Genomic DNA, 14,607 nt, shown 5'->3' with positions numbered 1-14,607 from the left:
TCCCTTCACATTGTTTTTGAGGAACTATACTTGTAAGTGGAATGGGAGAAGTCAGCTGGTTAAGGAAGTTGAAGTGCAGTGAGAGTCTCCTGGACCCCATTAGCAGTCTTGTGTGGTCCAAGGAGTTTCCAGGACTCAGCTGCAGGGAGAAACTTCCTCACTGATCATTCATAAAGAATAACCAGACCACAGACTAGTTGAAACCGTCCCTGACTGCCCTGTGTCTGAACATGGGAAATAGAGCTTCCCCATTCTTTGTACCAGAAAGAGAAAAGGGGGGAGCGAGTGGCTAACTATATCAGTTACCAATTCAGGCATCGTCAGAAGATGAGCACTCCCACAAAAATGTGGAATTGCATTGGGGGTTTGGGAGGGAAAGGTCAGAATGCAGACAGCAGACTGAGCAGACAACTAAAGTGTGTCCTCTTGGGGTTTTTATCCACCTTGACACCTTCTCCCGAGCCAACTAGATCTCAGTGATATGTTCAAAGTAGAGGAGCCGTACAAGCCCTGTCACCAAACTGGACAGGGAGACTCGTGGTGCCTTGTCCAGGCAAGGTGACTAAGAATCTAGGTCAAGAACCAGCACACAAATCTATTTCTGCCTTTTCTCTGTATGTGGGCATGTATTTTCTTTAAAAATTAGTAACAAACATCTTTCTGGTGCTTACATGTAACTGACAAATTATAGAAATGTTAATCATGGTTCCTAAGAAAGTGATAAGACATTGGCAACTGTTGGGATAGAAGGAAAGCAATGAGATTTCAAACCTCTCTTCTTTCTGGTTCATCTAGAATCTCCCCCATCACGTGGACCCCAGTAGGACATGTGGAACATCATGTATCTGCCAATTCCTTAGAGAAAAATGTTTCTTGCATTTACTCCTTTAAAATAGAAAGCACTTATAGCAACTGAAAACATGATTTGCAATAGCCTTGAATCTGTGACTATTCAGAGGGAAGCACCAGGCAATAAAAATAGATAAGATAAGAAAATATGGGGAGTGCTGTAACAGATCTGAACCCTAATACGTGTCCACCTCAACATTTTGTGAGAGTATCTCTCCAGTTTGTGTTATGTTTCTTAAAAATGTGAAGTTGAAGGACAAATTCAGCAACTTGTTCAAGGCCTCAGATTGAGCTGGTGAACAATCATGAACAATTTTCTTTGTTATCTCATAATAACCTTTTGCCTTTAGCGATATTAGACACAATGTAAACTTTCTACAGAAAAATCTGTGTGCAAATTCCAGGGATTGTAGGTAATAGTAACAGTTTAGTAACAGTAACAGCAATTTTGAAAGTCAGTAAAAGGTTATTTTAAAAAATCCCATCCTGGGGCTTCCCTGGTGGCGCAGTGGTTGGGAGTCCGCCTGCCGATGCAGGGAACACGGGTTCGTGCCCCGGTCCGGGAATATCCCACATGCCGCGGAGCGGCTGGGCCCGTGAGACATGGCCACTGAGCCTGCGCGTCTGGAGCCTGTGCTCCGCAACGGGAGAGACCACAGCGGTGAGAGGCCCGCGTACAGCAAGGAAAGAAAAAAAAAATCCCATCCTGTGTCTTTTTCAAAAACTATAATTGCTGTGTATGAGGGGTTACCGAATTGGTGTTGGAATTATGTTGTTGCAGCAGAATAAGCACACTCTGCTCTTCCTAGGCACTGATTCCTGTCCTGGTTACAGCCCAGGTTGATGACCTGACTCTTCAGGCCGCAAGAGTACAGTTTGGGGTGAGGGTTTCTGGAGTTGTGAATGTGGACTGTTGGGGGGGGGTCCCTCTTTCTGTTGGTGAGGCTGCCCATCTGGCACTCACAGACTTAAGGCTCCTGGGAGACTGAATACACGCAGAAAACATTCGAGCTCAGCGTATTTTCATTCCTGAGCCGTGTTTTATTTTTTCCCCTGAAACCCCATTTTCTTTTCTTCGATGAGCTGGGATGGGCAGCCTAGGGGGGAAACTCATGTTTCTCTTCGCTCTCTATCTTCTTTTGAGTCCATAGTCAGTCTTGGGAATCCAGCTCCCTACCAACTGCTATCTGGGCTCTACGTTGTTCTCCTTTAGCTCTTCAAGGTCAAACGTACCTCTAAGAAGATAACCCCCCTTCCAAAACAAAGCTCAAAAATGGAAGAGGGAAGAGGACCTTTCACATCTTCCTTTTAAGTTTTTAAAAAAATAATTCTTTACTTTAGTCTTCCCTGGGAAGGTTCCATCTAATCACTCAGCTCTATGATGCCCTCCACTGGGAGGGAGGTGAGAACATGGCAAAGTCCTTCACTCTACCTAGGGTAGGGCTACCCTATCTCCTTCCAAGCTTTATCATTCCTTAGTTGGAGGTCTTTGATGGCTACCATAGTGTCCTCTCCCAAAAGAAGCTGGAATGGGATTTGGCAAGAGCTCTTCTAACTATTCCTGGTAATTTTTGCTTTACCATCCTCTGTACAGAGTGTCTGAACTTCCAAATGGAGAGAAGATTACCAAGTCTGGGGATGTTAATGTGAGAGTTGATTCTTACCCTATCTCTGGAAATGAAGAGCAGCTTCTCCTCATGCATTTCTTGAAGGGAGTGAAATAAATACTTTGAAAGCTTTCATCTTTTGATTGTTTTCCCTGTAATTCTGTTTACCATTAGAAAACAGGGAGTGTGGCTTAAAGCATTTAATAAAGATAAATTCTCCAGAGATATAAATGAAAACATCCAGCTGAGAAACCACCATAATGCAGAAAAAAAGTCTGTATTAGCATAATCTACCGCCTTGAATAGGTTGAAGCAAAACTAATACTATTGGCTCTGTAAATCAGTTTCATTCAGTGATGGCCAAGGCCTGCTCAAGACACATAGTAATGTTTGCCTGTGAAATCACATTACTATACACAAAATTTCCTTATCACTGTAGTATGGTATCAAGTTAAGACTTGGATGGAAGACTAAACTGGTGGCAGGTCAACAGAATGCCATTGTTACGAGTAGTGTTGCTGGGTCATAGCCTTGAGAGTTTTTAAGGTATAGCAGCAGACTTTAGGGTACTTTTTGCCAAATAGCCTATGAAGCTTAGCTTATTTTAGTGTGTGGATACTTGATAAAGGTCTCATGGATTTCCTGCCCTAATTTCTAGACCAGGCCGTTCTGTTCTTCCTCCCTAAAGGTTATGCTTGGAGTAGTAATTGGAAAAAATTGGATCAGAGAAACCTCCAGGTAGCAGTGCTGTTTTGTTGCCAGACAGTTCTGCATTCTCTCCCAAAGTTTGTTTGTAATGGTTTTGGCTCTAGGCCTCATATCTAAGTTCTTTCCACTTTTTTTTTTTTTAACCCTGAGAAAGAAAGTCTTGCTGATGTTTTCCTGGGTTTTATATAATTTGAATCAATTTAACAGACACCATATTTTCTTTGTTGTGCCATTTAGATTAGTTTATTTTAAGAGAATTGTGTCCACTCTGGTATTTGTTATGCAGACCTGAAAACAGTCACTGAAATGCTTAAAATAAAAATTATTTTGTGTTCTGCAGTGTTGTCCCAAGGGATATATCTTTCTTTGGGGTGCAAGTGATTATTAGAATCAACCTAATATTTGATATTGATATTTAACTTTCCCTTGAGAATGAGATGCTAAGAACTATGGCAGTTCTTCCTAATTTGATAAAGAGATAAACACCCAGAGAGTCCAGTGCTAAGAGTAACTTTGTGAACTTGACCTCTCGAGGACTTCTAGTGTGTGCCAAATGTGGATTTGCTTTCCAAATACATAGATTATACTGAGCTGGAAATCTTTTTGAATTAGTGTATCTTTTCTTTTTTCGGTACGCGGGCCTCTCACTGTTGTGGCCTCTCCCGTTGCGGAGCACAGGCTCCGGGCGCGCAGGCTCAGCGGCCATGGCTCACGGGCCCAGCCGCTCCGCAGCATGTGGGATCTTCCCGGACTGGGGCACGAACCTGTGTCCCCTGAATCGGCAGGCGGACTCTCAACCACTGCGCCAGCAGGGAAGCCCTGAATTAGTGTATCTTGAATGGATCTGCTATTCAGTGAGTAATACTAGAGTTTCACACTGAGTTTGTTAGCTTCTGGCAGGCCTGTGGGGGTAAATCTGCTGTTGTTTACGGGTAAAAATTATGAAAATTCATGAGGTAAAGTTATACATGAATGTATATAAAGAATAATTCATTGCCTTTTATTTTTATAATTCACAATCATCTTTGCATATTTGCTATACATTTGTGGTATTCCTAGAATAAGGAACAATATATGCATATGTGGAAGAGAGCACATTGGAAAAATAAGCAGGTAGAAAATAGGAATTCACAACACAGAAAAGATGGTACAGGCATTACATCTCCCCCGAAGGCAAGCATCTCCCCTTTGCCCATTACTTTTCATAGGCTCCATGTAGTCATTGGTGAACTTAGTGCTGGGTATGGTACTTTCTTATTTCCATTCGTTTACAAATTGTCTGTGGCTCTGCTTTCATGTTTCAACAACATAGCTGAGTAGTAGCAACAAAGGCCCTAAGGCCCACAGAGCCAAAAATATTTGCTCTCTGGCTCTTGACGGAAAAATTTTGCGGACACTTAGTCTCAGCAATGAGGAGTTGAAACCATTTGAGCAAAGGAATAGCAAGATCAAAGTGGTAACTCAAGGCAATTATTCTAAAAGCCATGGGTGGGAGACTGAAGCTGAAAGATTGATTAGGAGGCCTTTGGAGTATAATCTGGATCTTAAAAACTAAGGTGGTGGTGATAATGATAGAATGGGAGAGCCAGATGTGAGAAACATTGAGCAGGTAGAATCAACTCTACTTGACAACAGTTGCAAAGTAAGAGATGAAATAAGTAGAGTTCGATGACTGGGGTTTTATTCCTGAGCCGCTAGACGATGTTAGTATCGTGAACCGAGATCAGTATCATGGTGAGACCATCAGATTTCAGAGGTAAAGCTAAGACAAGTATGGATTTAGACATGTTGAGTTTGATATGTCAGTGTGTTATTCAGGTGGAAATCTCTAAGAGGTATGAGTTTAGAGTTCAAAAAAGAGATCTGGCCTGGAGATTAGGAATTATAAACATTTATCTACATGGAAGGGATTTGTAAAACCAAGGAGAAATTGAGTGTGCTAAGAGAGTGTTCGAGTACAGCCACATTTGCACTTAGAGGGAAAGAGGAAACAATGGAAATACAGGGAAGTGGCCCTGGGAGGTGAAAAGAAAAGCAGAAGTGTGGACTGTTCCAGAAGCTAAAAGAAGAGATTCAAGAAAGAGAGTGTTGTCAGCAGTGTCAGAGCTGCACAAGTGTCTGGGTTGTTGAGGAATAGGAAAATAACTTTGGGTTTTGCATTCAGGAGTTCATTGGTAGACTTCGAAGACAAGTCTTGAAAACAAGGTAGGGGCAGAAGCCAGGCGTCTAGAAGTTTAGAAATTAGTGGAGGTAGAAAGAATGGAGCGTTTTTTGTTTTTCTTTTTTAATAAATGTATTTATTTATTTATGGCTGTGTTGGTCTTCGTTGCTGTGCGTGGGCTTTCTCTGGTTGCGGCGAGCGGGGGCTACTGTTCATTGCGGTGGCTTCTCTGGTTGCGGAGCACAGGTTCTAGGCACATGGGCTTCAATAGTTGTGGCACGTGGGCTCAGTAGTTGTGGCCTGCAGGCTCTAGAGCACAGGCTCAGTAGTTATGGCGCATGGGCTTAGTTGCTGCACGGCATGTGGGATCTTCCTGGACCAGGGCTCGAAGCTCTAACCCATGTCCCCTGCATTGGCAGGCAGAGTCCTAACCACTGCGCCACCAGGGAAGTCCCAAGAATGGAGTGTTCTTTTGGGAAGTGTGGCTAAAGAGGAAGGGGAAGCATTGGGAAACCGAGAGGGTAAAATATCTTACCTCCATATGGCCTTTCCTTGATCCTTTTAGCCTCTCAAGCCCTTGTATTCTGAGAAGGGAGATGGGGTGAGGCTGGAGGGAGGACAGGAGTTGGGCCTAATGGATGCTTACTGGAGATTCTGTAGGTAAAAATCACGCATTGGGTGGGAGGTTCAAGTGGACTTTGCCTTCCTTGTTCCATTCCACTTACAAGTTCTGGATTCTGTGGCCAAGCTGAGGTAATAAGTTTGCCTTGAATGCCAGTAAGGCACATTTAGAGCATGATGGCAGCCCTCTAAAGCTCCGTACGTGTATCTGTCTTGAGGCAGAAACCTCAGCTTGATAAGGTTCCTTAAGAGGCTTTTTCTACACAGATCAAGTGCAAAAGGCAGTGGAAAATGAGCTTGTACAAAAGAGAACCAGTCCCTGCAGGCATTCCTGTCTTTCCCGAGTAACTCCTGCATTTTGGGGACCTAGAGCTTTGTTCATTTTGCAGTTTTGGAAGGTGTTCCTCGGGGGCTCCACACACGTATTGTACCTCCTGGAAGGAACTGATTTTCCAGCCTGCCGTGCTCACAGGCCAACTGGGTCCGATTGCATTACACGGGTCACTGGAAACCACGAAAGCATCAGCTGGGCCATGGAAATGCAGACAGCTTAAACTGCCATTACGCAGCATAAATTAAAGTTGCAGGAATTACGAGGAAGTGAGCACATGAGAGGCATAAGACAGCTGCATTTATATCCCACACTCAGATATTTTCCTGGCTTTAAAATTGGAATGTCTGAAGAATGTCTGAATATGTCTCCAGAGAGTCAAACCTGGACTGATGGGGAGGGAATTAGAGGGAAGCAGAATTTCAGCTCAACATATGCAAGAGCTTTTAGACTCCTAGCATGCACTATTCCAGGAATTGTTGTTTAAGCATCCAATTGGAATCTAGTGGTGACTTGCCTTGTGGCGTGTACGTGGAGGATAAGCATAGACAGAGCACTGTGCCGGATATGGGGCCTTATTAACCGTGCAGGGTGATCCGCCCTGCTCTAGGCCTGTTGCCCTCTTTGTAAAGTGAAGATAGACTAAATGACCCTGGAGGGCCTTCCTGCTCTAATATTCCTAGATTCAAGTTTCTTGGTAAGACACAGTGGTACAATGACTTTTTTTGGTGAGGAGGTGGAGGAGGAATCTGATATTTTGATCATTACTCTTTTCAAGTATAGCCTTCATGAGGTAGATCTTGTTGTAACCCTCTCTTTTCCCATTAAAGTTTCAAAAAACCCCAGGATCTGAGATACTGTAATGTAATTCAAACTTCTTTTTTATGTCTCTGTGAAAAACAAACATTGACTAAAACTGTATCAGGTGGTTAAGAGCACAGACTCTGGAGTAGAGCTGGGTTAGAATCTTGACTGTCACTCCTAATAGCTATGTATCCTTGGGCAATCTCCTTGCTATTCATAAGCTCATTTTACTTATCTGAAAAATTGGGGTGATAATAGCACGTGTATCTCCAGAGTGTTGTTGGCAACATTTTAAGGAGGGCTGTGGAGTCTGGGAAAACCCACAAAACTACCTTTGTTTGAAGTACAGTTAGGTGAAGTTCCTGATTCATTTGTAGATTCCTTGGGATTTTGTATATAGACTGTCTTATCATTTGCAAATAGGGAAAGTTTTAAAGTTTTATTTCATCCTTTAAGATCTATAGGCCTATTATTTCCTTTTCTTTCCTTATTGCACTGGCTAGAACTTCCAGGATTATGCTGAATCACAGTCCTTTTATATCTGGGGGTTATGCCACCATTCCCAAAGAACTGACGTAAACAGTCGACACACTAAATTTGCCCATTTCAAGGAAGGTTTAGAGTCATCTGGCCTTTCCAGGTCCTCAGGCCAGCACCAGGTAACACCTTTTCAAACCTGGCTTAAAACACAGAATTGGCTCTCAGGGGTTCCTGAGCAGTTTCTCTGCCTGTAGCTCTCTGGCATTTAGGGAAGCCCATCTCACCACAGGAAAATGTGTGTAAAAGAGAGCCCAGCAGCAATAAGCACTAAATAAATGTCAGTTGCTATCATTCTTATCATTATTATTTATTAGACCAGGGCTTCTCAGACTTTAATATGCATAGAAATCACCGAGGGATCTTGATAAAATGCATTTCTAACAAGCTCCCAGGTGATACCGAGGCTGCTGGCCTGCGGACCAGACCAGGAGTAGTGAGAGCGTGGAGGGTATCTATTATGCATTCTGCTTAACACCCTCCTTCTTGGGGGAAACTGCCTATCACTTGGCGATTATGATTCAGATCTCTGACAGGGCCCACATTCCTCCTACTTCTCACTGGTCCATATGTCACCTGAGATAGTTAAGCAAGAAACAGGCGTCTATTTCTCACTGGCATATTTATGCCTAAGACCTGCTCAGAGAAGTGGGCATCTAATTGTTGTTAGCTCAGCCACTTTATCTTGCACAGAGAGACTGAGTTAAGTACTAGGAAGAAGCCAAGCTTTGGTGGCCAGACCTCAATGACCAGGACATTTTAAACTAACGTATGGTTCATATGACTTGTTTTCCCCATTATCAGGGTGAAATAAACACAAATGTAATTTTAAGAAGTGTCTCATGTATAACATTCCTGAAATTAGAACAAGATGATAAATCGGCTACTGTAAATTTCTCATTTTCCAAGGTTACCCTTAGTTCTACACACCTGTGCGATGCACAAATCCACAGCAACTCACGAGGGAGGCGTTACGTCTGGGCCCACTTGTCTCCTTTAAGCCCCACCATCTGTACTAGTGCACACACTAACCACTGAGCATGAGGACTGTTTCAGACCACACTCACCCTCCCAGGCTTAGTTCCGACCCACTTCCTCAACTCACCGCATTTTATCCTGCCCCTCATCTTCTTGGGCTGTTGACTTTGCAATCTGCTTTTCCATTTCTGCCTTTGTTTTGCCCTTGGACTTGTGGGTTGAAACGCCCTGCAAAGCAGGCACTTCAGGGGAGTAGGTGATCAGGCAGTATGTGTTGAATCAATGAGTGTCAGGCAGCATTATTGGGAGGCAGGGCTCAGCCCTGGGACATCGTATCACAGTGAGAGGCTTCCAAGAAGTAAATGGCAGGGGCATGTGGAGGGGAGCATGAGTGAAGTCATCTTCCTTCTAATAACCTTGAGAATAATTGAAGGCACGTGTTCTCTTCATTCTTTGGCGCTGGACGGACATAAATCTCCAAAGAGTAGGTTTGAAAAGGAGCGAACTGTGAGTGTGGAGTTCTGGGCTGGCGCCCCAGCTCTCGTGACTAGCTCAAGGGCCTTGAGTAGACCATTTTCCTTTCTCTGGATCTCATTCCCCCATCTCTGACATGAGGTGAGGTGGTTCGTGGACTCCATCTCTGTGGCTCGTTCAGTGATGACAGTCTAGGATTTTATGTGCTTACCAGCCACAGAGACTAAACCCAGTCAGCTCTGTACTCGAACTGCTAATCTGTTAGTTTGTTTTTTTTTAATCACATTTCCTTAGGTGACTTGACTTTTTGGTGAGTAATGGTACCTGGGTGTACCCCAGGTCTGTTAGCTTTGCTAATCTGCCAGTGTTCCTACCAGGCAATAGATTGATTGATTTTTCTTTCTGAACTTTTGTGAAGAATGTTTTAAAGGTAAGTGCTCTGTTGCTCTCTGTATTATCACTTACCAACTACTTTCTTGTTGAAACTTGTTAAATTCAAAAACTATTTCTGCAGCCATTTAATTTCTCCCATTAATTCAAGTATTGATTTCGCTTTTCCTAGAGACTTGAAATAGATGACACATATTTTTATCTGAGAGATTTAGAATGCTTTACACTTTCTCAATTAGCGCCCTCTCTATTAATTAAAAAGTAGTTACACTAAGGTTGGTTGGATTTATGGAGTTAAACTCCTTCTTTCCTTTCTTCCTTTCTTCCTTCTGAGTGTAGAGAACAGACACATGGACCATCTACTATGGGTCAGGCCTTGTGCTAGATGCTTTCACACGTGTTTACTCATCACAAAATATTAGTTTTAGGTAGAGCTTATTATCACTGTTTTACAGATGCGAAAATTGAGGAAACTTGAGCTAAACCTATTCATTCAAGGTTGTATGACTAGTGGGTCTCCCCTACCCAAGCCAGCCTCACCTCAAGACGATTTCATTGGATTCCCAACTCCAGCTCATTAAATAGAAACAACTTCTACTATTTGTATTATAATTTATAAGAACATGTTATTTTTTCCTCTAGCTTTCTGTAAAAATCTGTGAAGTATAGATGAACATAATGAAGGAAAAAATTATAATCCTATCATGCAGGAAAAGTTTCTGCTATTATAGTGAAAGTCTTTCCAGTGTAAAACACATTCACAAATATCACTTGTGCTCCTCTGCAACCCCATATGGCTTCATCTCCACTAAACACCAGAGGAAGCTGCTGCTCGGACAGATGAAGAACTTGCCCAAAGTGTACAGCTGGAATGTGGTAGAGCCCAGACTCATCCCAAAGGTTGACTCTAGTCCAGGGTTGATTTTACCACATAAGCAATTTATGTGAAGGGCAAAGAAAGGAGAACTTTCCAGGAATCGCTTGTCCTCATCATTTGAGCAGATGTCAATATTTGGTAAAATGCAGACCCTGTCAGAGCCCCACTAGTGATTATTTGCCAAGCTCTCAAATGAAGCCAATACTATTTCGCAGTCCTAGAAGGAGATCAGAGGATGGCCTCCAAAAATGGTGCTTCATTAGTGGTTTCCAGTGGACAGGAGTCACTTCGATGCCTTGTTTGTTCTGTAGCCTTTGGCCATACCCTAGCTTACCACTAACTTGAAAGATGTCTGGCCTGTTAGGAGTTTTGTAAACCCACTGGAGATCTGGATACAAGTTGTGGTTTCCTCTAGGCAGATGTAACTACTCATTTGAATACTTAGGAGAGGCAGGTACTTGAAGGCCTGCCTTCACCAGCCACAGTCTGATGGCTTGTGAACAGAGGCCCTTTGAAAACAGGCACTTTGACGTCAGAGACCACCATCAAGTGTGCCTAGTAGCCATCAGAATGAGTGGCTTCTTTAGCTGCTTTATAAACACATGCGTCTCCTACATCTAGCTGAGGATTTTGCCCTTTGGAGAAAGTGTCTGAGGGCAGGTACTCTCTGAATTTGCTCAAATAGAATTCAGGATTTAGATTCCTGGCTATTTTTAAAGAACTTTATTTTTAAAAATAGCACAAAAAATGTGTCTAGTTTGAAGAACTCAAAACCAGGTAGAAGCATATAAAATTATATGAAAGTCCCTTTCATTCCACCCCTCCCCAATCTAACTCCACAAGAGTTATCTCTGTTGACAGTTTGAGAGTATACTTAAAAACTTTTATATATATAAAGAAAAGTACACAAGTATTAAGTATATTGTTTTTTAAAAACATTCGTATACACCTGTGTAACCACTAGCTAGATCAAGATAGAAATCATTTGTATAGTTTTTAAAAAACTGAAATAGGATAGTAGCACACATGTACCTTTGCAATTTTGCTCCATCACTTATTTTATCATGTCGGTATATACAAAGCTCCACCTCAGTGAACACAGCATTCCATATTGTGGATACATCATAATTTATTTAATCATTCCCCTGTTGACAGACACTCAGGTTGTATCCACATATTTTGCTATGACTAACAATGCTTCAGTGACTATTTTTATACATACATTTTTGTGCACACGGTTCCAGACTTCTGTATAAAAGTATTTGAAGCAGTGAAAGTAATAATCCCTAACATATGCGCAGCATCTTCCAGGTTCCAAGAGCGACAACAGTTATTATCTTCTTGGGTGCTATTAACAACTCTGAGAGGGAGGCAGGAGAGCTTCTGAATATTTATGTTCCCTTCGTGGACTTGGAGAGGTTACAAGTCTTTGACACCTATAGGTCACACGGCCTTTGGTTGGGGGCAGTAGCAGAAGCCAAGCACAGATGTGTGACCCAGATTACATGGCCCCTTCCACTGCTTCTCAAGTGCCTTCCAATAGAGCTCCCATCTGTGTCTGGACCCAGCCCCCAGATTGTGTCACCAAGTCGCCTCTCTGACCACGACAGTTCATTCGGTCTGGCACAGAGGATGAGAGAGAGGGCTCTGGTGCCAGGCTAACTGGGTCCAAATCCTAGCTCCACTGCTGATTAGCTGCAGCTTTCTTAACTGTAAAATGAGATGGTACCTCCTCATAAAGTTATAGTCAGACTTAAATGAAATAATGCACGTCAATAAGTTAGCAAAGTTCCTGGCTCATAAGAAGAGTTCAATAAGATATTTTAAAGAGTAGTTTTATTTGAGATATAATTCACAGACCACAGAATTCACCCTTTTAAAGTGTACGTTTCACTGGTTTTTAGTATATTCACAGAGCTGTAAACCATCACTGTGATATAATTTTAGAATATTTTCATTACGCCAAATAACTGTCACCCTCCAATTCTCCCAGCAGCTCCAGCCCTAGGCAGACAGTAATCTACTGATACTTTCAGAGTCTATAGATTTGCTTATTGTGGGTATTTTATACAAATGGAATCATACAATACTTCTATTTTTGTGTCAGACTTATTTCCCTTAGCATAATGTTTTCAAGGTTCATCCATGTTGTAGTATGTGTCAGTACTTCATCCCTTTTTATTGCAGAAGCACATTTCATTATATGGCTATACTACCTTTGTTTATACATCCATCACTTGATAGACATTTGGGTTGTTTCTGCTTTTTGGCTATCATGAATAATGCTGCTATGAACATTCATGTACACATTTTTGTTTGAATGCCTCTTCAATTCTTTTGGGTGTATAAACCTAGGAGTGTATATACTGCATTATTCCATATACTCCACTAAATGAACTTTAAAAAATTCCTGGAATTGCTAGGTCATATGGTAACTCGATGTTTAATCTTTTGAGTAACTGGTAAACTATATTCCAAAGTGGCTGCATCATTTTACAATCCCACCAGCAATGTTTGAAGATTACTGTTTCTCTACATTCTTGCTAACACTTGTTATTTTCCATTTTTTGAAATTAGAGCCATATTGATGGGTGTTAAGTGGTATCTCATCGTCGTTTTGATTTGCATTTCTCTAATGGCTAACGATGTTGAGCATCTTTTCACATGTTCTCAGTAAGAATCTAACAATTATTATTTATTCAGAAGGTATCTACTAATTCCTGCTTTGGGCAAGTCATTCTTATCCTTTTATATGGCTTAGAATTCCCCAACTAGGGCTTCCCTGGTGGTGCAGTGGTTAAGAATCTGCCTGCCAATGCAGGGGACACGGGTTTGAGCCCTGATCCGGGAAGATCCCACACGCCGTGGAGCAACTAAGCCCGTGCGGCACAACTACTGAGCCTGCACTCTAGAGGACACGTGCCACAACTACTGAAACCCGTGCGCCTAGAGCCCGTGCTCTGCAACAAGAGAAGCCACCACAGTGAGAAGCCCGCGCACCACAATGAAGAGCAGCCCCTGCTTGCTGCAACTAGCGAAAGCCCACGCACAGCAATGAAGACCCAACGCGGACAAAAATAAATAAATAAATACATAAAATTTATTTTTTAAAAAAAAGAATTCCCCAACTAGACCAGGAGGTTTTTGAGAGCAAAGGCCATTAGAAGCATTGCTGTACCTCCAATGGCCTTGCTCAGTGATGGCCATATCAAAATACCTAATGTTGAATAAGTAAATGAATAAATCATCACAGGAAATGGGAATTCATTGATGAGGTTGTAAGCAAGCACTTTTTTTTTTTTTTTTTTTAGCAAGCACTTCTGAAGCACCTACTTCAGGTGTGCCTGTTGTCTGTGCTTGGGCTTTAGTGATAGCCAGATTCAACTCCAAAAGTGATTTGTCATCATTCTGCCCTACATTACAACATTTAACTCTGACGAGGCTCTGTCCATACCGGGATCCAGATAAGTGTGGGTACTACATTCAAGCATATGGTAAGAGGAAAAACAAACCGTCCTCCTGCCAGGAAATTATTGTGCCTGTTTCTGGGAAGTAGCGTGGGGCCTGGGTTACCCCTGATGACTGGGGGCGGTTTGGGCCTGGTGGATCGAAACGCTCTGCTGCCCCCTAGTGTTAGTGGATCTCACAGTGTTTTGTGTTTCAGGAGATTTCAATTCTGCCAGGAAAAATCATACTCAGTCTTGGATGAAATAGAGAAACGATTCTGGCGATTTTCATCTCTATTTATTGTGAAAAGTATATGTATATTTAATATACACTCTCACTGCTCCTTCGGAATATGGAGTGAAACAACATTGATTTATTTGCAACTTTGACTATTTTGAGTACTTTATTCCAAAGGTATAAATCATGTTGAAAATTGGAAACAGACTTTATTTACTAAATGCATTTCTGCTTTAAGACATTTTCCTCCTCTGTTTTCTCATTTATTATATACTCCAACAAATTAAACATACTAGAAAGGCAGGGTGGACTCATGGGAAAAGCTTGGGCCTTAACGCCAAATAGACCTGGTTCGCATCGACCTCTGTCACTTGCTAAATATGTGATCTGGGGTAATCTAGTTACAGAATAATGCCCCCGCAAAGGTGCCCACATCCTAATCTGTGAATCTGTTACCTTGCATGGTGAAGTTGACTTTGCAAATGGGATTAAGGTTATGGACTTTTAGATGAGAGCATGTCCAGGCTGTGCAGGTGGGCCCAATCTAATCACAAGCGCCCTTAAAAGCAGAAAACTTTTTCCAGCT

The sequence above is a fragment of the Stenella coeruleoalba genome, assembly GCF_951394435.1.
Source record: "Stenella coeruleoalba genome assembly, chromosome: X".
NCBI classification, from domain to species: Eukaryota; Metazoa; Chordata; class Mammalia; order Artiodactyla; family Delphinidae; genus Stenella; species Stenella coeruleoalba.
Note: the sequence above shows the minus strand (reverse complement) of the source record.